Source organism: Rhinolophus hipposideros, assembly GCF_964194185.1.
Source record: "Rhinolophus hipposideros genome assembly, chromosome: 2".
NCBI classification, from domain to species: Eukaryota; Metazoa; Chordata; class Mammalia; order Chiroptera; family Rhinolophidae; genus Rhinolophus; species Rhinolophus hipposideros.
The window spans coordinates 77,823,325-77,845,975 of record NC_138048.1 but is presented as its reverse complement, the minus strand read 5'-3'; the positions used below and the strand labels follow the sequence as shown (position 1 = coordinate 77,845,975).

Sequence of the window (22,651 nt, the reverse complement as noted above, 5' to 3'; positions counted from 1 at the left end):
CCAGTTTTGGATCAGTTCCCTACACAGTCTCAGGTAAGAGGGACCCCTATTGGCAACCTCATGCTTTAGAGGCATCAGTATGTCACAAACACATTTGCAAAAATAAATAATGTTAAAGAAAATATGATGATACTTAAATTCAGTCTCTGCTTTAGAAAATCATGTACCAAAACCATAAGCACCCCTTCTCATTACCACGATTACACTCCAGGGAAATGCAGACCCACTTCCTGAAAGCAGAAGGTGATGGTCCTAATGCATGAAAATGTGTGGGTGTGTGGCTACTCAGCTTGGAATCAAACATTGTGTATGAGAGTAGAGGTTTCAAACTAAAAAAGCACTTAGGTAAGAGAAAAGATAAATTTATTATCAAAATTGGCTTTCAGTTAGTAGGAATAAGATAGATTCTTCCAAAACAAAACCAACAACAAAAACAAGTGTCACTTTCTAGTTGCACTTAGTGTACATTTTCCTGCTTTCTTTTGTGTTCCAGTTTGTTCTTCTAGAGGAATTAAGAATTGTTTATACAAAGTGACTGAGAACCATTTTGCCCGAGAACCATTTTGCCCAATTTTAAAAAGTGTGCTATCCTGAAAATTGAATACACAGATATAAAGACAGATCTAGATACTGCATTCAAGGACTATGATGCTGAATCTTAACACAGTCATCTAGTGGACACTGGCCATGAGTATTATGAGTAGCTTCATTCTTGTCAAAATAGTCTTATTGAAAGATTTATAATTACATTTTTAAAAATTCTATCTTAAATGTTCAATATGAATGTTTTTTTTAACTTTAAAATGTATGTTCAACTAGAATTTGTATTGTACCTTTTAATACTGACAAATCATTTTGATGAAAAAGTTTAAGAACATATAAAACATATTTTTTTTCAATTTTTAAATTTACTTTATATTCAATTTATACAGTTTTAAAAAGAATTACACTTTATTTGTAAGACTATTATATCAGTGTTAATGGTGGGTAGTAAGGCTTGTTCTGGCCTTTAGCGGCCTGACCTCCCTCTCATCCTTTCATCACAGAATCCCAATGGAACCACAGAGGTCTCTCCTCCTCCCTTTTTGTGAAGGATTTACTTTAGATAACTTATAATTGTGAATTCTTTTCTTCCCTTTGAAATGTAAATTTCTTCAAAAAGCCTCTTGCCAATATTACAACCCAGGACTGTCTTTCTCAAGGACCTGGGAGCCATCTCTGAAATGTAATTATCAAGAAAAGTAGCGCCCCTATTTCCCAGTCTCTGTGGGAAGGTAGGAGCCCAACTTTTTTGATATCAAAATGTAAAACTACCTCCTCTCATCAAAATATGAGAAGTTATTTTTCGTTTAGGTAAGGATAATTAGCACACACAGATGGCTTATGTTCCCCCCTCTCTTCCTTATCCACAAACCTTCAATTTTTTAAAACTCCTCTTCTTTGATTTTAGTGGAGTTGATTACAGACTCTGTTTTGGTCTCTCACTCATTACAGTAGCCTTGAGTAAAGTCTTTCTTGCTTGTTTAACTTTGTCCAGTGCAATTTTTGCATTGACACAATTATCACTAGCCCATACATGTGTCACAATAATCAAATATAATTGTTTTTAATAAATTTAATGATTGCAGTCATATTCTTATATTTTAAAATTTTGTCACAATGAAGTTATATTTGTTAAGGTAAAACATACGTTTTATTTAATAATTTGTTAGAATGACTTATGTTTTTAAGTATTTAGATATATGGCATGGAGTCCTACCGGGCCCCGAAAATATTAGATGTGAGTCCATTATAAACAATTGTTGAGCCCTCACGTTAATCTATGTATTTTTTGATAACTGTGCCAGTAGAAAAAATTTATCTTGAAGAATAATTTGAGATGTGAACAATTGATATAAAAAAGTAAGTTTTGTATAAAGCGAGTATGGGGAATGCTACCTATTAGTTGTGATTAAATCCTGATTTATCCAGGGACGATGGACAGTTGCACGCCTTCCTTGCTCATGAGAACACCTACAGTGAAATACTTCCCTTATCTTCACAAAAGAAACATTAAAAAATGTTCATTAAAAATGGTCATTAAAAAATGAAGCTCTTTGTTTTATGCCAAAAAAGCATCTTTTTATACCAAAGATATTTCCTAAGTATATTAATGAATTTGAACAGATTGAATATTAATATTTGTCTTAACAAATAATGAAATTATTATCAAAACTGAAATATTCTGAAATATTCTCCATCTATTGATATTATCTGTGTATGCTCTTAAAACGGTGTTGATATTTTCCCAATGCCCCATCCTGAAAAATTCCTTAGTTATAAGAGAGATAAAAGAAGGTAAGAAGATTTCATAGATATTCAAAGAAATCAAAACAATGGAATATGGTATGTTACATCATAGGAAGAGTTATTAATTCCTTTCATAGAAAGTTTGCCTTTAAAAATTACTCATACTCATTACTCAGTGATGCACATTATCTTATTAAAATTGAAGTACATTAGTGTGGTTCATAAACGTTAAGATATTAAATTTTGCTCCTGTGTCCAGCATACATCATCACATTGGTATAAACTATTAAAACATACACCTGGAAAACCAGGATGATTTTCTGCTTTTCAATGAAAAAGTTTCCACTTCAACAGATATTAGTAATTTCATAACGTTTAGTTATAATATAAGGATAATTTTAAAATTATTATTGGTATACCTTTTAAATGTCATCACTGGTTAATGATATTGTACATTTAGACAGAGCCTTCTGATTCATAAAATAATTTATAAAACTAACATGTTGCATTTCAAATATGTTCTACTTGGATAATATATTTCAGAGTCAATACTAATGGAAAAAAACATGTATTCTATAAGCTTTTCTTGGGTCACCATTTAAAAAAAATGTTTTAAAATGTGTTCTGCTCCCAGAACACATCCCTAAAAGTTGTGGTCCCTTACGGTCCTACTATAGCATACCACAATAGATTTCAATGGTTTGCATGAACTTGGAATATTCTGGTACTAAAAAACAAGATGCCTAATGACACCATAGAAGTACTATCAGCCTCTCCTGAACCTTACACTCACAGAGAAACTTTTATAAAAACATTTTTTTTAATAAAAAATACGATATCATAAAAATCACAATAATGTTTACCAGTTCTTCCTAATTTTATCCTCTTCCCAACAATCAGTCCCCAGAAGTATCTCACTTTTTGTCAAATTCCTGGCTGGGGCACAGAAAAAGAGAAAGAGGTATAGATTTTCTATTCTGTAGAATGGTTCACCAAACTTTTGTTAGAATATTAAACCTACTTTTGGTTAACCTAAGATCTGCAACATTAAACCTTTGTAATATTTGTAGTTCATATTATTTGTATTCACAACATGTGAAAAATAAAGTGAGAATTAATGCACATGCTATACCTTAGTAATCTTAAATTTAAAAATTATGACAAGTATATGTGTAGGTATATTAATCACTTCAAAAGAAAAGAATAAGTAAACATTAAATAGCTGGTATTATGTCAAGAATGGCATATCTTGAAGGAAATACATATGGAGAGAGGGGGGTAATATAATGTGAAAATTAAACATGTTTATTCTAGAGTTGATCTAGCTTGTATGACTTCCTCCTGCTTATTTCCTGAACTGTAATAATAGAAATGATAATAATTTTGCCTTGGTAGACTTTTTTGTGGGAATAAAACTAAATAATGCATGAAAAGTGATAAGAAATTGCCTGGTGAAACTCTTTAAGTTACAGTCATTTCATAATATTTTTTTAATGTTAATGAAAGCATGACAGATTAGTGAAAACAGAAAATATAAAAATTGTCTATTACATATAATTTATTTGTTCTTAATTATGGTCTTTGATCTCAAAATGAAACTATAAAAATTTTTATTCTGTATGATTTTAATTGTGACTTTTTGATATAAACTATTTAATGCATAGTACTTTAAATTGTTCTTCACTTCCTCTAGGCACAACTCAAAATAAATTAATATAGAATTCATCCTTATGGTGCTATATTACCAAAAGTGTTCTCCCATAAATTAAGAACACATACCACATCTGCACAAAGGGAAAGAAGTTAGGAGAATAGAGAAATGTATATGATTTACTGAAGCTGAAAGCCCCCTCAATTTCATGACTACTTGAGCATGAAAATTGCTAAAAATATTTATGGTTTCAAATGAATAGATTCCCCTTAGGGACACATATTGGGAGTCAAGAGACCTTAAAACTTATGAAAGTTTGTAACTTACAGATCCTGGGATAGAAGTAAATAAAAAAGATTCAATTTATTGAGGAGTAGCATTCCTAAAGTACAATTCAAAAGACAAAACAGAAATTTGAGAATGAGCATTTAAAATAAAAACAAACCTAGTTTTAAAGAGATAGTTTACAGCGATGTTTACATTGAATGTGCATTAAATGAATTATGTAAAGGTCATTCTTCATGTCACTGACACTCCAAATGTACACACACACACACATACACACACACACACACACACACACACATATATGCTTAATTAAATAATTGCCAAAGAAGAGAGATCCAAGATGGCAGAATAGATAAGCACTGGGCCCGTGTCCTTCTGTGAACACATTAAAATTACATCTAAATTGTAAAACAATCAACCTGGAGAACCACCTCAAGTCTAGCAGAACAGAAGTCCTATGACTGAAAATATATAAATGATGCCACTTTGAAACTGGCAGGATGTGCAGAAACACAGAACACTTCCTGAACCTCCATGTGGTGGTTGAGAATCAGGAGGGATATCTCCACCATGGACGTTCGCTCTGGAGGAGGGAGGGTCCTCCAGAGTACTGGTGCCAGGAAGAAGAGCCCCCACAACATCTAGATGTGAAAATCAGTGGGAATTCTGACCAACCAGGTGGGACAGAAAGCGGAGGCAAAACTAGACATCTTCTTAAGTAGCACACACACAGATTCACTTACTCACAAGCACTCACCTTTGGCTCCAGCAGAGGGATGGTGACCCGGGAGGTGTTGGAGACATACAGAGGGACAAACTGAGGTGTGTGGCTTCGAGGGGAAGAGTGGAAGACAGTCAGCATTTTCCATGTGTGAGGAAGTTTTCTCCTGGGCAGCCAGCAGGCAGACTCCATCTTTCCTGTGTTGAGCCTGCCGACACAACAGCCAAATCTGAATCTGATTGACCTGGTGAGCTCTGCTGCTCCACCCTATTGACTCACTGTGAGCCCATGGTCATCCAACTCCACCATTGCCCAAGGCACTTTCTCCATGAGCAGCCAGTGCCACCCATATTGTACTCTTCTTGGAAAACTCTCAGAGTCTGGCAGGCCTCTGGTAAGCAGTGACTGGCCTCAATGTGCTCTGAGACTTTTGCTGAGTAGCTCCAGGCTCAGCACTGGCACCAAACCAGAATTTACATTAATCTCATGACCACAAACCTTGCTACTCTAGTGACTCCCTGAGACCCTGCTTCACCAAACTTGAATAGCGAATGGGATACCAGGGAAGAAAAGACCCAGCACAGGGCAGCCTGCAGAGGAAAAAGTCAGTAGATTATGGTTACGACAATGATTGGTAGAGTGGTGTCTGGAATGTCTACTTAACTGGAGATGTGTGCCATTTATTTGGGTTGCATTGGGATGATGGTGGTGAACTGAGGACCACTATCAGTGGCTGATCCTTAAGGGAGTCAGAGAGGGCAGCAGGCCTCAGGGTGTCCTGACACTTTGTGGCACTACCCCAGGCCTGGTACTGGTGGCAGACATCTGCAGTTCATAGTATGAACTCTCCCACATGCCTCTAGGGTTAGCACAGGCAGCAAACAACTGTGGATTGCTTTGTAGCTTTTACCAGGTAGTCCCTGAATAGTCATAGGCAGTGGGTTACCTGGAGCTACACTAGAGCCCTTCCCAAGTGTTCCCAGAACCAACATATTTGGAGGTTGGATTCAGACCACAGCAGAACACCACCTAATTAGCATCACAAGTGGCACAGACAACAGGGACCAGAGCCTGCTGGGGTGAATCCCACTCAGTTGCGTAAGCACCTTCCCCCACCCCACTGCATAGCAGTCCATAAGCTGTGGACATGGGCAAACCCCATAACCAATCAGCCCGAGGGTCATCCCCACCCACTGATGTGCCAATAGCAATCAAGGCTCAACTATAACAGGAGGGCACACACAACCCACACAGCAGCACCCAGAGCAGGTAACCAGGGAGACTGTGCCACTGGGCCCCCAGGCCACCTAACACATAAGGACAAGACTGAGAGACATAGCAGATCTACCTAATACATAGAAACAAACACAGAGAGGCAGCCAAAACAGGAAACAAAGAAATATGCCCAAATGAAAGGATAGGAGAAAACTCCAGAAAAGTAAATAAATGAAATGGAGGTAAGCATCCTACCTGAGACAGAGTTCAAAACAATGGTTAAAAGGATGCTCAAGGAATTTCGTGAGAATTTCAACAAGAGAAAACAAGCACAAAAAGAGATATAGAAACCATAAAAAAGAACCTGTCAGAAGTGAAAAATAAAATAACTGAAATGAAGACTGCATTAGAAGGAATCACCAGCAGACTAGATGAGGCAGAGGATTGAATCAGCAATTTGGAAGACAAGGTATCATTTGCTGTTCCAATTTCAAATGTAGATGTATAGAAAAAGACTTTTCAAAATAAAAAGGGGGTTAAATCTAATTTTAGAATCAATTTATTAGTATATGAAACGACAAATATTTTCATTAAACTTTAACAACCTGTCAAATCCACATTAATGAACCTAAAAATGATCTAAAAATTGTCTTAATAAAAGTCAAATCTGCATTAAAATATTAGCTATGTAAGTTCAAATTGCAACTTATAATAAAATAATTCTACATGGTTTAGTCAGAAGTTCACTTTTGAGAGAATAGCAGCTGAGAAAGGAATTTAGAGATTATGAGGAAATAATCAAAATTAAAGAGTTTGGGCCAGAAGCAATGGTAACATAGCAGCAGAGAGACATTGCTCTTGAACCGATTCATAAATCTTGAAGTACCATTGTATTCACTAAGCTAATAATGATAAAGTGTTTCATGTAGTGACAATCTAAAAGAATTTGGGAGAAAGTAACATGTAGTCAAAATACCCTTAAGTGTGTTTGTTGTATGATTTTCAACTAAATTAGCAAATTTAAACCATAAGGAGATATAACTATATCCTTATTAGAAATTGAAATACAAAATGCTAACTATACCAAATGAGGGCAAGAATTTAGACCATCAAGACCCTACAGAGAGCCTACATAGTACCAGAACTTAGTTTAGTCACATTCTTCAGTAAAAGGACAGAGGCGCCTCGGGGAAATGCCTAATTTTAGGGCTGGTGTAGGGAAAATACATGATGAGCCTGTAGCAAATTGCAGTGATGGAAAAGAAGGAAATGCTAAAAGAAAAAGAAAAAAATAAGTAAGTATACAAGTGCCAGCTTTAGAGTGCCCCCAGAGGCCAAAACTGGAACAATATAAGTAATAAAAAAGAATAGTTTTATATTAAAAACCCTAAGAGTAAAAGAAATATCTGTGACTCCATAATGATATGAATAAATAATTGAATAAAGTTATAAATGTGGGACAAATAAAAAATCTTTCCAGAATAATTTCAAACAATAGTTGTTGAAGAAATTAAGAAAAAAAAATCACCATTATAACAAGGTCCACTTATAACTATTAAAATCACTGGGTTAAACTTTAAGAGGAGACAGGATATTTGCATATCCTCAGACTATCTCTCCCAGCATAGTAATTAATTATTGTGATGGAATCAACACCTCCATAAATTATTGCACAATCCTCCATCTTGAAGATAGTGTTTAATTCTCATTCTATTGCACGTGGGTGGTGTTTAGTGACTCATTTCTTATGATCAGAGTATGGAAGAAAAACTATAGTAACTTGTACAATGAAGAAGACTGGTAGGCCTTAACCAAGTGATCAAGTTTAGCATTACCAAAAGTGAAGGTGATAGCATGTAACTTCTGATATAATGTCATGACAGGGGTATTTCACCTGTGTGACGTTATTCCCTCAAGTCTGCAAACCCAGTTAAATCAAGGAAGACATCAACCAAATCCAAACTGAGGAACGTTCTATACCACATGTTCAATTGTGAAAGACAAGACTGAGAAATTCTCATGACTAATACAATATGGTGTCCTAGATTGGTTCATAGGTCCAGAAAAGGACGTTAGTGGGAAAACTGGTGAAATGTGAATGAAGTCTGTAGTTTTGTTAATTGTACCATTGTTAATTCCTTAGTATTGATAAAGAAATCATAATTATGTAAAATGCTAACTTCTGGGAAATCTGGGTGGAAGGTATGTAGTCACTACCTGTGCTCTCTTTGCAGTTCTTTAAATCTAAAAAACATTCCAAAGTAAATATTTTTATAATAAAAACAAGTCTAATGCATCCTAAGACATTAAACAGGCCTCTTTTCTTATAATTTTGCCTGTCACCTCTTTTTATATCTAATAGTATTTTATTCATTAACTCTCACTATAAACATGGCTGTTTTACTAAATTACCTAGTTCATATGCAATTGTTTATAGAATTCATGATGCTCCTACAGGGGAAATATCTGGTTCTCTCTTGCCATTTTTTAGTATATATAAATTTGAAGTCTGAAAAAAATCACTTGAGTAAATAATAGATTGTTCTTTCTTCTGTGCATAAGAGAAAGCTCTACAGACTACAGAATGTTCATGCTGGTTTGCTTCAGTATGTGGCACTTTGCATGCTGTGAAATTACTTGAATTATTTCAAAATTGTATCTATTATTATTTTAATATGAAATGTGCAAATCTAGAATAAAACACCCCTGCATGTAATTTACATGGGAACATGCTATCGTTCAACGTTTTCAAAATAATTTCAGGAACATCTACTTGTCATTTTAAATCATTCTTTAATAGTTATTAGTAAGAGTGTGAACATTTTTTTTTGTTTGTTTGTTCAACAGATTATACCTGACTGTGACTATAAACAGAAAAGTAATTGGCGTGGCATAACATTAATGTCATGGACACAATATAGCTTAGCATATACTGAAAAGAATTGAAAAAGTAACATTTTTCTAGTTAATCTGTGAGAAAATTTGTTTAATAAATGAGTATACTTGAACAGTAAGGGAAGAGTAATGCTCTTTTAGGTAGTGTGGTTTTCTATCTCTGGTGTTGATGTAGATGAAAAATTCAACTATATGCTCAAGAATATATATGTCTTGTATATGCACAAGTAAGATCTGCTATCATAATAATATCACATCATGATAAAATAATGTGGTCTTTATTTTCACTAGAATGGCTTAAGGAAGAAGAGAGGGGATGAGAGTTTCCCAGGCAACATTAAGATAAGTCAATTTTTAAAAATTTGAAAAACAAAGAGAAAAATTTCCATTAAAGGTATAAAACTAGACTACTGTCACCATACACCAAAATTAACTCAAAATAGATCAAAGACCTACATATCAGACTTGAAACAATAAATTGCATACAAGAAAACATAGGTACCAAACTTGCGGATGTTGGTCTTAGGATTTTATGAATTTGACCTCAAATGCAATGAAAATAAAAGCAAAACTAAATGAATGGGATTATATCAAACTAAAAAGCTTCTGTACAGCAAAAGAAAGCATCAACAAAACAAAGAGACAACCAATCGACTAGGAGAAGATATTTGTAAACAACACCTTCAATAAATGGCTAATATCCAAAATATATAAAGAAGTCATACAACTCAATAACAAAAAAAGCAAACAAACACTCAAATTAAAAAAAATGACAAAAGGACCTGAACAGACATTTCTCCCAAGAAGCATACAAATAGCCAACAGATATATGAAAAAATGCTCAACTTCACTAGCTATTATGGAAATGCAAATCAAAACAATAATGAAATATCACGTCTTTGGTGTTAGAATGGCTACTTTCAATAAGACAAGGAATAACTGTTGGAGAGATCATGGAGAAAAAGGAAAACTCATGCACTGCTGGTGGGTATATAAATTGGTACAGCTACTTTGGAAACCATTATGGAGATTCCTCAAAAAAATTAAGAATAGAATTAACATATGACCCAGCAATACCTCTTCTGGGTATCTACCCAAAAATCTGAAAACACTCATCCATAAAGATATATGTACCCCTATTTACATTGCAGCTTTATTCACAGTGGCCAATACATGGAAACAACCAAAGTGTCCTTTGATAGATGATTAGATTAAGATGTGGTACATGTACACAATGAAATATCACTCAGCCATAAGAAAAGATGAAATAATACCATTTGCAACAACATGGATGGATCTTGAGATTATCATGCTAAGTGAAATAAGAGAAAAAGTTGAGAACCATGTGATTTCACTCATATGTGGGATATAAAACTGAAAGCAACAAATGAAGGAAACAAACAAACAAGCAAAACTTATAGACAGAGACAACAGTTTACTGGTTACCAGAGGGGAATGGGGAAGGGGAGGAGGTAGAAGTGAGTAAAAGGAGTCAACCATATGGTGATAGAAGGAGATTTGACTTTGGGTGGTGAGCACACAATGCAATAAATAGATGATGTATTATAGAACTGTACACTCTAAACCTATACAATTTTACTAACCAATGTTACCCAAGTAAATTTAATTTAAAAACCAAAGAAAGTTATGAGAACAATTTCAACAGAGTGACTTGGTGTTGAGAGAATTGTCTGCGCCAGAGAGATCATTCTATGGAAAGGACAGTAGTTGAGGTGTATGATTTGTTTCTTGGCGATGAGGGCATTAGGAAGAGAGAAGCATAGAGAGACATAACCACACCTTGTCTGGATCAACACCTCAATTCTTATGGATTTAGTAATGGAAATATTCACAAGCAGCTCTAACAGACTTTGAATGTGACCAGCTACAGGAACCAAAGAGAAATTAGCATCTATAAGAAAAGAGGGCATGTTAGCTATTTATACTGCTTTCTCACAACCAACCCCTTTACTGCAGCATGTTTTTGCTGAGGGGTGGGGGTAATGTGAAATTTAATAGGATATAGTTTGCAGATAGTCTATTGGTTATTTTTTAAATTTATTTGCTAACTCAAAATATTATTCCGTTTAATACACATGAACAACTATGTTAGTCATTGGGTATTCAATAGTGACCAAATAAAGCATGATCTCCACCTCTGTAGAATTCATCATCTAGTGGATGGAAAAAAAAAGTGTAATTGTAAGATTAGTACAATTTTTGAAAGAGATAAGCGAACAAGAGGGAAAGAAGACTATAACACTTTGAAGAGTGAGCGAGAGTTAGGAAGCCTTCTTTGAGGTGTTAATTAAGCTATGGATAATAAAGAGAACACAGAATGCAAAAACTGTTCAGAAAGAAATAACAGCATGTACAAAAGCAGTGAAAAGAACATTGAATATTTTTTTTAAATGGCAATGTATATAAATTGTAGTAGGTAAGGGGAGAGTGCTGGAAAATAGGTCCACTAATTACTCAATAGTTATTTCATTGAATGAATATTTACTCATTCACTAGTAAACCAATATTAGAAAAACATGTCTGGCATGCACTTATGAATGTCTTAAAATCTGGTGGGAAAGAAAGACTATAATTACATTTTCACACACAAATGTAAATGCAACTGGCCTATGAACAGTGTACTGACGGAAAGTGCTATGAAGGAACTACTGCTTTGGGTCCTATGATAGGAACATTTGAGCCAGTAGGGAAAGTTAAAGTAAGCCCCTGGTCAAGTAAAAATTTTGCTGAGATCAGAAAAAGAGAAAAAATTAGTTTGATCAAGTAAGAATATAATCATTTTCCAAGGAGAATAACATAGATGTAGAATGACCTTATGGTGGAAGGAAATACAGGAATCTCTCTCTCTCTCTCTCTCTCTCTCTCTCTCTCTATATATATATATATATATATATATATATATATATATATATATATATATACATACATGTAATTTGCGTTAATTATAACACTTATTCTCCCCTATAAAAGTTGATCCAAAGAAAGTAGAAATCCCCAGGGGGTAAGAAATAAAAAAGCCTTAGCTCACCATTTGGCATCCTAGTAAGTAACCACTGGGAGTAACAAACACCAATTTAAGTGGGACTATACAAAAAGAAAAAGAGGTATGCTTACAATGTTGGTAACAAAGTGGTACAGGAGCATATGTAGACAATTGAAACAAAACACCAAACAAAACAGAAATAACAAAGACACAAATGTTTTTGCTGCTAAATTAACATGAAAAATTATACAAGAAAACTTCACCTGACTTGAATGTTGTACCTATAATTCCATATGCCATATGTAGAAAATTACATTTTAAAGATACTGTCTATATAGTCCCTAATTTATGTAAAGTTTTATTTTAAAAATTCATGTGTGAAACAATCTTTCTCTCTGCTAATTATGTACTGTATTATGAAGTTTATAAAGTTTCCTTGAAATTTGCTAAAGTTTGCATTTTAACTAAATTTAAATTCTTAACTTTGAGGAGGATGCAATCCCAGCTCAGTGTCTATGCCCCCATTTTTACTCCAAATACTAGAGTCAGGAGTGCCTAGCAAAAACCACTATATGCTTCATTATGCCAATTACATTTCTCTTTACTGAGAAACAGAAAATGTATTGAAAATTAGTAATAGATGTAGAGACTCATTTTTGCTCTTCTCTACTACGAGGAGTCTGTACATCCTTCATAGTATGTATTCCAAATTCACACACTATCTGGTAGCTAAAGTACCATCTAGGTCTGAATCTTGTAATGTTATGATATACGTATATATGCATGTAATGTGTTAAAACACATTTGGATGAATGGCTGCTTGGCTGGGAAAGGAAACCCGAATATGGAGCAGTATCAATGAATATCGTCAGGTATAAACTGATGCTTTCTCTGTCATTGCAGTTTTCTTCTGAACTGGTCAATGCCATGAATTTTGTCTTCTAATTACCAAAACTCTGTAATCTTCACATACTATACACTCTGTTGTTTACAATTTCTTGCAAAATATGCTGGACCCCCTGGAAAGTTGCTCCAGACAAATACTTTCATAGTCCACAATAGGTCTCCCACCCCATCTGATTAACAGAAAAGCTGTTTTTTCTTCCCAATTTTGTTTCTGGAAACCAGTTGTTTCCCTCGTACTGTATCCTTCTTCGCAGACTCTCATTGAGGTGTGCCTTGGACCTGCAAGTGTGTGCGTAATCAGCTGATCGTCACATTCAGCCACACATTTCCCTTGAAAGCGACATCCAGGTCAAGAAGTACAGTCATGAGGTACCCTCTGACTTGGTCACATTTATTCACTCAGGGTAATTTCCATTTCAGGCTATTCTTTTCTCTCCAGGAGTCCAGGCTCATTTAGAGACACCCTCAAGGATTCAGTTTCCTAAAAGAGTTGTTCAAATATAACAAGACATGACAGCTATATAAACAAAATGTTTGTAATATGAGGTAATAAATATTATGTGAAAGGTACTTGTCAAAGTGTTATTATAGGGAAAAAAAAGTTAAGAAACCAAATAAGAGAGAAACAAATTTTGCCTAGAAGAATTAGGACTTATTTTTAAAGTTCCATTTGACAGTTTATAAAATGAAAAAGTAAAGGGAGAAAAAGCAACGTTAAGTGAAGAAAAGAGCAAAAACAAAAGCATGGAGACATTAAAGTTTAGAGAAATTTGTCCAGAGCCTCAACATCACATAAACTGACTAGAAATGCAAATTCTTGGGCCAGTCCAGACCTAAAGATGCAGAAACACTGGGAACAGAGACTAGTAATTTGTACATTAACATGAGCCCCAGATGATTCTGAAGTATGAAGAAATTTGAGAACTACAGAGCAAGTAAAAAACAAACAAACAAACAAATAAAAAGGTAACGATTATATGTAGCTGAAATGTAGGCCATAAGGGTGTATGCTAAAGACAGATTGGGGTTTTACCCAGTAGGCAATTAGGGGATATGTGATGTCTTAAACATAAGATCGGCATGTCCATAACAGTTTCAAACAGATAACTTAGATGGCATCATAGATATTTAATCAGATGGGTAAAGAAACACCCACTGAGGAATAAATAAAGCTTGAATATGGATAGTAGCAGGAAGGATAAAAGGTAAGGGATAAATAAGAGACAAACTAGAGAAGGGAAATTTCCAAGATAATGTGTAGTCTTTCAATAGGATTTTCTGGGGATGGAGCTCTAAATTGAAGGAATTCAAATAGAGGAAACTGTAAGAACCTGAGCAGGTTAATGGAGGATGAGGTTATTTACAGAGGCTTTGTGCTACCCTGAAAAGCAAAACTGACCTTCTTCTACTTACTTGTACAGCAATGTGTAATGTGCAATACAGTGAAAACAAAGCAGAGCCACCACCTGTGTTTCTTATCTTTTTCTGTCCGGGAATGATGGAATATGGAGGTTCCTTTCAGTGGTGTCATGACATCATACCTCATTTTTCTGCCCATGTAATTCTAAATGCAACACCATTGTTTTTGTTTTATCTATACATCTATTTAACCAAGATATGTAAAATACTTAAACATTTCCTCCAATACAGTAATGTAAGATAGAGTAGGTGAGAAAAAGAAACTAAAGTGACAATTACCCTGCTATTTAATGGACTATTGTGTTATTGAAATGTTTTCTTGTAAAACTGTAATTTTTGGTCACTATTTAACTCAGAGAGACAAAACGTCTCATTCTTACCCTCAATTTTATTGTTTCTTGCAATATGAGTTGTTGACAAAACATTTTGGTGCTGTTCAAATAAATGCATTATCAGTATTTTGACTATATAATCTAAGGATATATTTTCATATCATCAGTATAACTCTTCTTGCCACAAAACAATTGACATTTAATGTATCTTCTCCTACCCACTTTGTACACATTTGCTCACATGCAGAGGTTTGGGAAAACCCTTTAAAGCTTACTGCCTCAGCGGGAAGTAGTCCTCCTGTCTTTGCCCTCTGCTCCCTGCTAAAATGTGGACAAGACAACTGGAACTTTAGCAGCCATCTAATAAATTAGACTAGAGTAAGGATAAAAAACATGATAATAAAAAGTAAAAACAGAAATTGATTAGGCCCTAATTTTGTTCCTTACTAATATTGGATTGTCTAAGTGAGCCTCTTACAAGAGAAACAATCTTATATTAACAAGTTACTGGAATTGTCAATTACCCACAGCCATACAGTTCTGTGATACATTAAAATTAGCCATTAGATTTCTAGATCATATATTTGTTTCCACACTCTTTTTCTCTCATTTAAATCATATTCAGTGGTATATTCTTATATCTAAGTACTATATAGTGTCTTTCTTTTTCATTAAATGTTAGATTATAAACATCTTTCTATGTCATTATATATTACTCTTACAACATATTTTCAGTTTCACACATTTACTGTAATTTGTTAAACAAATAGCCACTGTAGAATAATTATTTTTCCTTTTTTTTTACTGTTGTAAAGAACAATACATAAATGTATCAGGTTTTCAAATCCTACTCACCATTATATACTATTTAAAAAAAACAATAATTAATTTATCAAAAGCAATTCGACGAAATAGAGCTTTATGCTAGGAAACTTTGTCTAAATAAGAATGCCATATTTGGAGGTGGGGTCTCTAAAACCAAGACCAACATAACTAGGGACAATAATAGTATTAGGCACTAGTAACTGACAATCATGACTTGTGATATGAAGGCTCAGTCATGATCATGACAGTACAGAGGCTCATTTTGCTCTTGTAGGACTCTACCAAACATTGAAGAAACAGAATTGCATATTTAGGTGAGACTGTTGAGATAAAGAAATTTGTTATTTTGTGTGCCATCACTTATCATATTAAGTGTGTTTTGAAACTAAAATAGCCTTATTTTGCATAGGACATATAATATCTTTTGTCTGTTTTGATAGTTTGAATGTGATGAATAAATAACTTTGCCTGTTCTTTTGGTTTCAGATTTTTCCATCCCCACATTTGTTGTCTCATACACATAATGTGATGCTGCAAAATGAGGAAACCAACAAGCAAGCAGAATAGATATAATTGTTTGAAAATTTAACTTTGGAACGTGGGAAACATCCCCAAATTATCCAAAAATGTCAATTTATTTTACTACACTATTTATTTGTTATTTTTATATTTGGTTTTGTCTTTTAAAAGCAATGCAATTTATAAGTGTCAAGATCTCTCTCTAAAAAGATAGAAATCTCTCTAAAAAGATAAAAGAAACAGTAAGTCTTTATAACAAATGGATATCTGGAAACGTCTATAACTTCCAACATTTTCTCTCAAAGTTGACAACTTCCTATTCATATATACTTGGTAATATGTTTTAGTCACAAGTACTAGGTTGTATTACATTATTTATAACTGCCATCTAGGTATCCTTCGGCTCCATGTTATATAATAATGTGAACACGCAAACTCACAAAACTCTGAGTTTCTCTTCAATAAATAGTTGGGTGATCTTTGGAAACCAAATCTGTCTGTGATCTTGAACTCACAAGCAGGAGATTGTAATCCAAAAGAGTAAAGGATCCGACCATCACTTTTATTATTACATCGGTTTTTCCAATGCATTACTGTAGATAGACCTTGTGCTCTGGCAGCGATAAACTTCCTATGGAAATAATCGGCTATTAGAAAAGGAAACACTGACTTATATTTTTAGGAAGCTATTTGTGATCTTCTCTTGAAGTTTGGCAAATCCTCAAAATAATAAAAATAAATAATTTGTTGTCAAGTCTCTATGTAATGACATGCTGACGGAGTAAAATATACTAGCAGAAACAAAAGTTATTACTTATAGTTTTGTGATTCAACTTTGCCATATGAACCAAAAATAATAATGGTAATGAAATGCATGCAGACCTCACTACTAGAGAAATAATGAAAAAAGGAGCTGACATAAAATCACTCTAACTCTTAAGATCTATAGCAACAGTTTAAGACAGTATTATTTTACACATGATAAAATAAGAGCATACATTCATCAAATTCTATATACCAAATTTTGAGCAAAATATGTATCCAAATATCTCAAAAATGAAGTTGAAATTTAGGACTTATGGGTGAATTGGAGTAGAGGAGCAAAATAGCTCAGATGGGTACAAAATTTTGATTTTGAGAAAATTTTACTTGAACTTGACCCTATTCTATAAATAAAGAAACAAAAACAAACACTAAATAACCTTCCTCAAGTACCAAAGTAAAGAGACGTATACATTTCTTAGAGATATAATGGAAATATGAGCCACAAAGTTTGGCTCAGAGGCAACCTTCACTTGAACTGGCATTAGAGGTTTCAACTCAGTATGGTGCTTTGCTGTCTGGACCCTGGATTCAACTAACTGCTTCTGTTGCAAATGGCAGAATCGTCTCCAACTATTTTAAGTCTCAGTTTCTTTTTCTGTAATGGGGGGAATGATTTAAAAATAAACAATAACAAAAGAAACTACCTTTGGATTTTCTATTCATTAAACAAATATTTATTGAGCACCCATCTAGTGCCAGATACTGTTTAATTTACTGAGTTGCAAACAAGATGCCCACCTACTTGTAACTTACATGGACTGTGTGATTACTAAGAGTTGATGGAAGCGGTGTACTTAACCCTGCATCAATAATTTGCTAACTGTAAAAGGGAAGTCCTATAATAAATAGTGTGATGATTACTATTGTTATTACTTCAGTGACTTGTAAGCTAACATGAAATCCTTTGTCATCTGATTGGTATACTATGACATAATGTGGTAGAAATAGAAGTGATCAACACTTAATGGCTTATAATAACCACATTTATCATACTTTCTTAAATGATATATATGACTTTCATGGTGAATGAAATGTGCTCTTAGTTTGTACCTGTTGATAATTGCCCACAATCTGGCAATCTACATAAACATATTTAATCATTTTATTTATACAGGTTTGGAAGTAAGTATATTTTCTGGGAGTGTGCTTTATTAATTATGAAAAGCTTTCAGAATTATAAAGTTTAATTAATTTTTTAAATTGGGTAAACATAGAATATTTTTGTAGCTCTTTACATATTTATTACTCCAATAGATAATGCACTTTTATAGTAAACAACAGTATATTTTATTCATTGAATCTCTGGGAAGTTAACTCCATTTTAAATAAAGAGTGATTTACATATTCTTGGAAGTATATTTGGGGATAAAATTTAAATGTGGTGAAAAACTAAACAACTCTACCTCAGTGACAAAGAGAACTAAAAATAGCAGTTATTTATTAGTAGAACTAAATTCTCGCTCAGTTGATTCTATTAACCTTCATTTCTCTTTTAGTTCATTTATCATTAATTCTTCTCAATTTTTAAGTTCCTGTCTAAATAAATATGACATTGCATATGAGTATATTACTCCTCTATGGCTGCTGTAACAAATTACCGCATGCTTGGAGAACTCAAACCACAATTTATTAACTTGCAATTCTGTAGGTTAGAAATCTGACTTAGGCCACACTGAACTAAAATCAAGGTGTTGGCAGGCCTGCATACCTTCTGGAGCCTCCCAGGAAAAGTCAGTTCCTTGCCTTTTCCTATTTGTGGAAACTGCACACATTTCCTGGTTGTGGCTTCTTACTCCATCTTCAAAGCCAAAAACAGTGGGTGGAGTCCTTCTTATGATGCCATCTCTCTGGTTCTTTGCAGCCAGGATGGGTATCTGCTTTTTAGAACACGTGGGATTAGATTGGAGTCACCTGTCTAATCCAGGACATTTTCTCCATCTCAAGGTTCTTAACTTAATCATATCAACAAAGTCCCTTTTGCCACGTGAAATAACATATTCACTGATTCTAAAGATTAGAATGGGGATATCTTAGGGAATCAATCAATATTCTGCCTGCCACGGTCTGTGAAATAAATATGCACAATAATAAATCATAAAATAAATAGGTGAGATGTATGTAAAAATTACTTTAGAAGAAAATATTTTGTATTAATTGTTCATAAAGCATACCAAAGAACTCCAGAAAGAACATATTACTTGCTAAAAATATAATTCGATGTGCTCAGAATTTTTAAGTATCTTTATCTTTTTCTTAATAAAGGTCACATTTTCCCTTATCATTATTATTTAAATTTTTTCCTTTTTTTAATTGAAGGATAATTGATATACAACATTGTATTAGTTTAAGGTATATGACATAAGTATTTGATATTTGTACATATTACAAAATGATCACTGCATAAGTATAGTTAACATCCATCACCATACATAGGTTACAAAATTTTTGTGTGCTGACCTTTAAGATTGGCAACTTTCAAACATAAAATACAGCATTATTAACTATAGTTACCATATTGTATATTAAATACCCATTATTTATTTTACAACTGGAAGTTTGTACTATTTCATCCCCTTCACTCATTTCATACCCCCCCACCCACCACTACACTGCCTCTGATAACCACCAATCTGTTAATCTGTTCTCTGTATCTATAAGCATATTTTTGTTTTGTTTTGTTTTGTTTAGGTTCAACATTTAAGTGAGATCATACAGTATTTGTCTTTCTCTGTCTGCTTTATTTCATTTAAATGGTCCATCCATGTTGTTTCAAATGGCAAGAGTTCATAATTTTTTATGGCTGAATAAAATTATGTGTGTGTGTGTGTGTGCACATGTGCATGTAATTTTGTTATTTATATAATCTCCATCTCTCCTGTTTATGGCCAGGGTTACTTGGAATAAGAAAATTTTAGTTTTAGTGTGTCATCCATGGAGATATTAAAATGAAGACCATATCACAATCTTACACATGCATTTTTACACTACCAACATAAAATCATTGTAATATATTTAATGGATAGAACACCTTCAAGAATGCACGTTAACCTAGGGACTGCTGTAAGAAGTAGGTAAACAAGTTCTCTCTTTCTTCTCCCTGTGCCTCGAGCATCTCTGTCCTCTAAAGTGTCTCCAATTTTGGTGTCTGTCTCAATAAGGAGTTAATTCTACTCAGGTTTGTTTAACCACCTTAGCTCCACTCTGGGCTGATTGATGGTCGAAAGCCTGGTTGTTAACTGGATTTAAAGAATATTTTCAAATTCCCTATAAGAGAAATAATTTCTTTTTACTTCTTTTTTCCCCTGAATTATGTTTTCGGTTTTTCTGCCAAACCCTAATTTATCTTTAGTTCTTTTGTATCTCCTCCCCATAGTGTTTTGAGACCTATTTTCATTATGCACTCTGCTAGTACAGACACAGAGCAATCATTGCACATTTTATATTAATTGAAATGTTTTCACATTAAGAATAAATTCTTATTCATGTAAAAATATCCATGACTTCTTACCATTTATTTATTTATTTATTTATTTATTTATTTATTTATTTAACTTCTTGGTAGCATTACGGTTTATTAAGCTGTGCCTCAGTACAGGCGCTGGGGCTTTCCCATGGTGCTCTTGATAGATAATACCCGGATAGTCTGCCAGTTCTTTCTGAGCAATGACACTAGGAAATTGACAGTTAAGTGGATATTATACACTAGCTCATTGTCTGTCATTTTCACATGTCCAACAGCCACTGCCAGACACAGCACCTTCTTCACCTGGAACTTGATGGTAGATTTCACTTCATGGACTTTGGCTGCCATGTTTTCATTGTGAGTCAGAAAAGAAGGGAATACCCTGTCCTTATTCAGGCCTGGACCCAGGATTCCTGGATCTGCTTGATCAGAGACTCTGAACCCAAAAATGTATCATACCTCTTGGCTAGCTTTTTGACCAGTTTTTGACTCTTGTTGAGTTTTCTCAGTGCTTCAGTGTTGGCCTCATAATAGTGCTGCTGCCCCCCCCCCCCCCGAGCATATAACAAGAACTTGGAGCAGGGAATGGATTTAAGCCCAGAGTGTCCACATTCAACAACAGCTAGTCTCGCTTCTCAAACTAGCCAGTGCGCTCGGCCAAGGCCACCCTATGTGTTCCCTCTTGTTTTAAGACCCAGGGTGACCTTTTATTTTATCATCTGCTACTCTATGGATTTATCTTTGTCTTCAGCAAGATCAACTTTTTAGGCTTCAGGTATTCTTCTTTGCCTTAATTAGATTGATCTTTAGTAAATCCTATTGAATAGCTCACTTGATTCCTCATACAATCCACTTTGTTGCTGGTATATTTATAGAAATGGTTAATTGCCTTCTTTTTTCTAATGCCATCTTTTCACTCAGTCCAGTTCCAGTTATGGGGTCTCCATCTGATTCTCCCCTAAACCCATAGCTTTGCCTCTGCTACTCTTTCCTAAATCTCTCAAACATGGACAGACTGCTGCTTTCTAACATCTTTCCTCTTCAACTTGCTCCCTCTTTTGGGGATTTTTGCAGTGTTTTGGATGACCATTACTGCATGTTACTGTCCTCATACTTGTGCTTCTCCTATCACCTGGGTTCTAGCCTGACCCAGGGATAGGTCCACTTTTAATGTTTATCATCTGGAAACAAGCAAGTTGTCAATTAGTATCAGCTAATAAAATAGCATCACATATATTTAGGATAATTTCATAGAAATATAAAGTTATTGACCCCCCCCGTAATTTATCAGATATTTTGCAGATTCACAATAAACAGAAAATAGAATCTTGTTCTCAAGGAGTTTACAGTCTGGTAATGGAGACAGATGTTAGTGGAATAACCACTAAAATGGCTATATAATGATAAATCAAGATAAATGTTCTGGAGGGGAAAAAATCACCAGACTCAATGAATGCATTATAAAAAAGTCCAAGCTAGACAAGAGGGTCAGAGAAAGCTTTCTGAGGAAGTAACACCTCAGCAATAGTGTAAGGCTAAATAGTAGCTGAATATTAAAATGGAAGCATTGCTGGGGTATGAAGGTCTTTCTGGGAAAGGAGGTGGAAGAGAACATGGTTAAGTCTGAGGAACCAAAATGCCACTGTGCTAGAGTTTATTAAATCAGGGAGCGATACGTGATGAAGCTCAAGACGATAACAGGGACCAGATTACACAGAGCTTTACTGGTCATGCCAAGCAATATAAGAATTTAAGCAGGGTTAAGTGCCATCACAATATTTGTAAAGATTACTTTGCCTGCAATGTGGGCAATGGGTTGGAGAAAGCGCAGAGTGGATGATGGAGATAATTTAGTTTGTTATGACATAATTCAACTGAGGGACCATGGAAGATCAGAGCATTCTATACACAGTCTTAGAAAAGATCTGCTAATTACAGGCCAAATATGCCAGAATTAAATGTACAAAAACCAAAAAACAAACAAACAAAAACACCCCATAGTTCCCATTTGAAATATCTTGCAAATGTTACTCTTGCATCTATGTGTTCTTATTTTAACTATCAGAACTAGCTTGTGAGGAACGCAGGTAGCTATTTTCCCATTTTACTATCAACGTAGCTTTAGAAAAGGCAAATGTCTTGTCTGAGGTAAACAGTAAATAACAAGCAGAAGCAAGCCCTTTTGAACCCTCGATTTCACTTCTTTCTCCTTTTACTGCCTTGCATTCACCAAATTAAATCCTTTCACTTCCTGTGTCAAAAAACTATACTTACTCTAGGTATAACATTCTTCTGCATA

At 34.4% G+C, this 22,651-nt stretch overlaps 1 pseudogene across 1 annotated transcript in view; it reads right to left on the bottom strand.

The window, feature by feature from the left end:
* Window positions 1-20,475: 20,475 nt before the first annotated feature.
* The window catches only part of LOC308510178 (large ribosomal subunit protein uL1-like), a 63,772-nt pseudogene continuing 61,596 nt past the window's right edge, over window positions 20,476-22,651 (bottom strand). The window contains exon 2 of the transcript in view: window positions 20,476-20,924. The product of the transcript in view is annotated as a large ribosomal subunit protein uL1-like (transcript). The remainder of the gene's footprint in view (window positions 20,925-22,651) is intronic.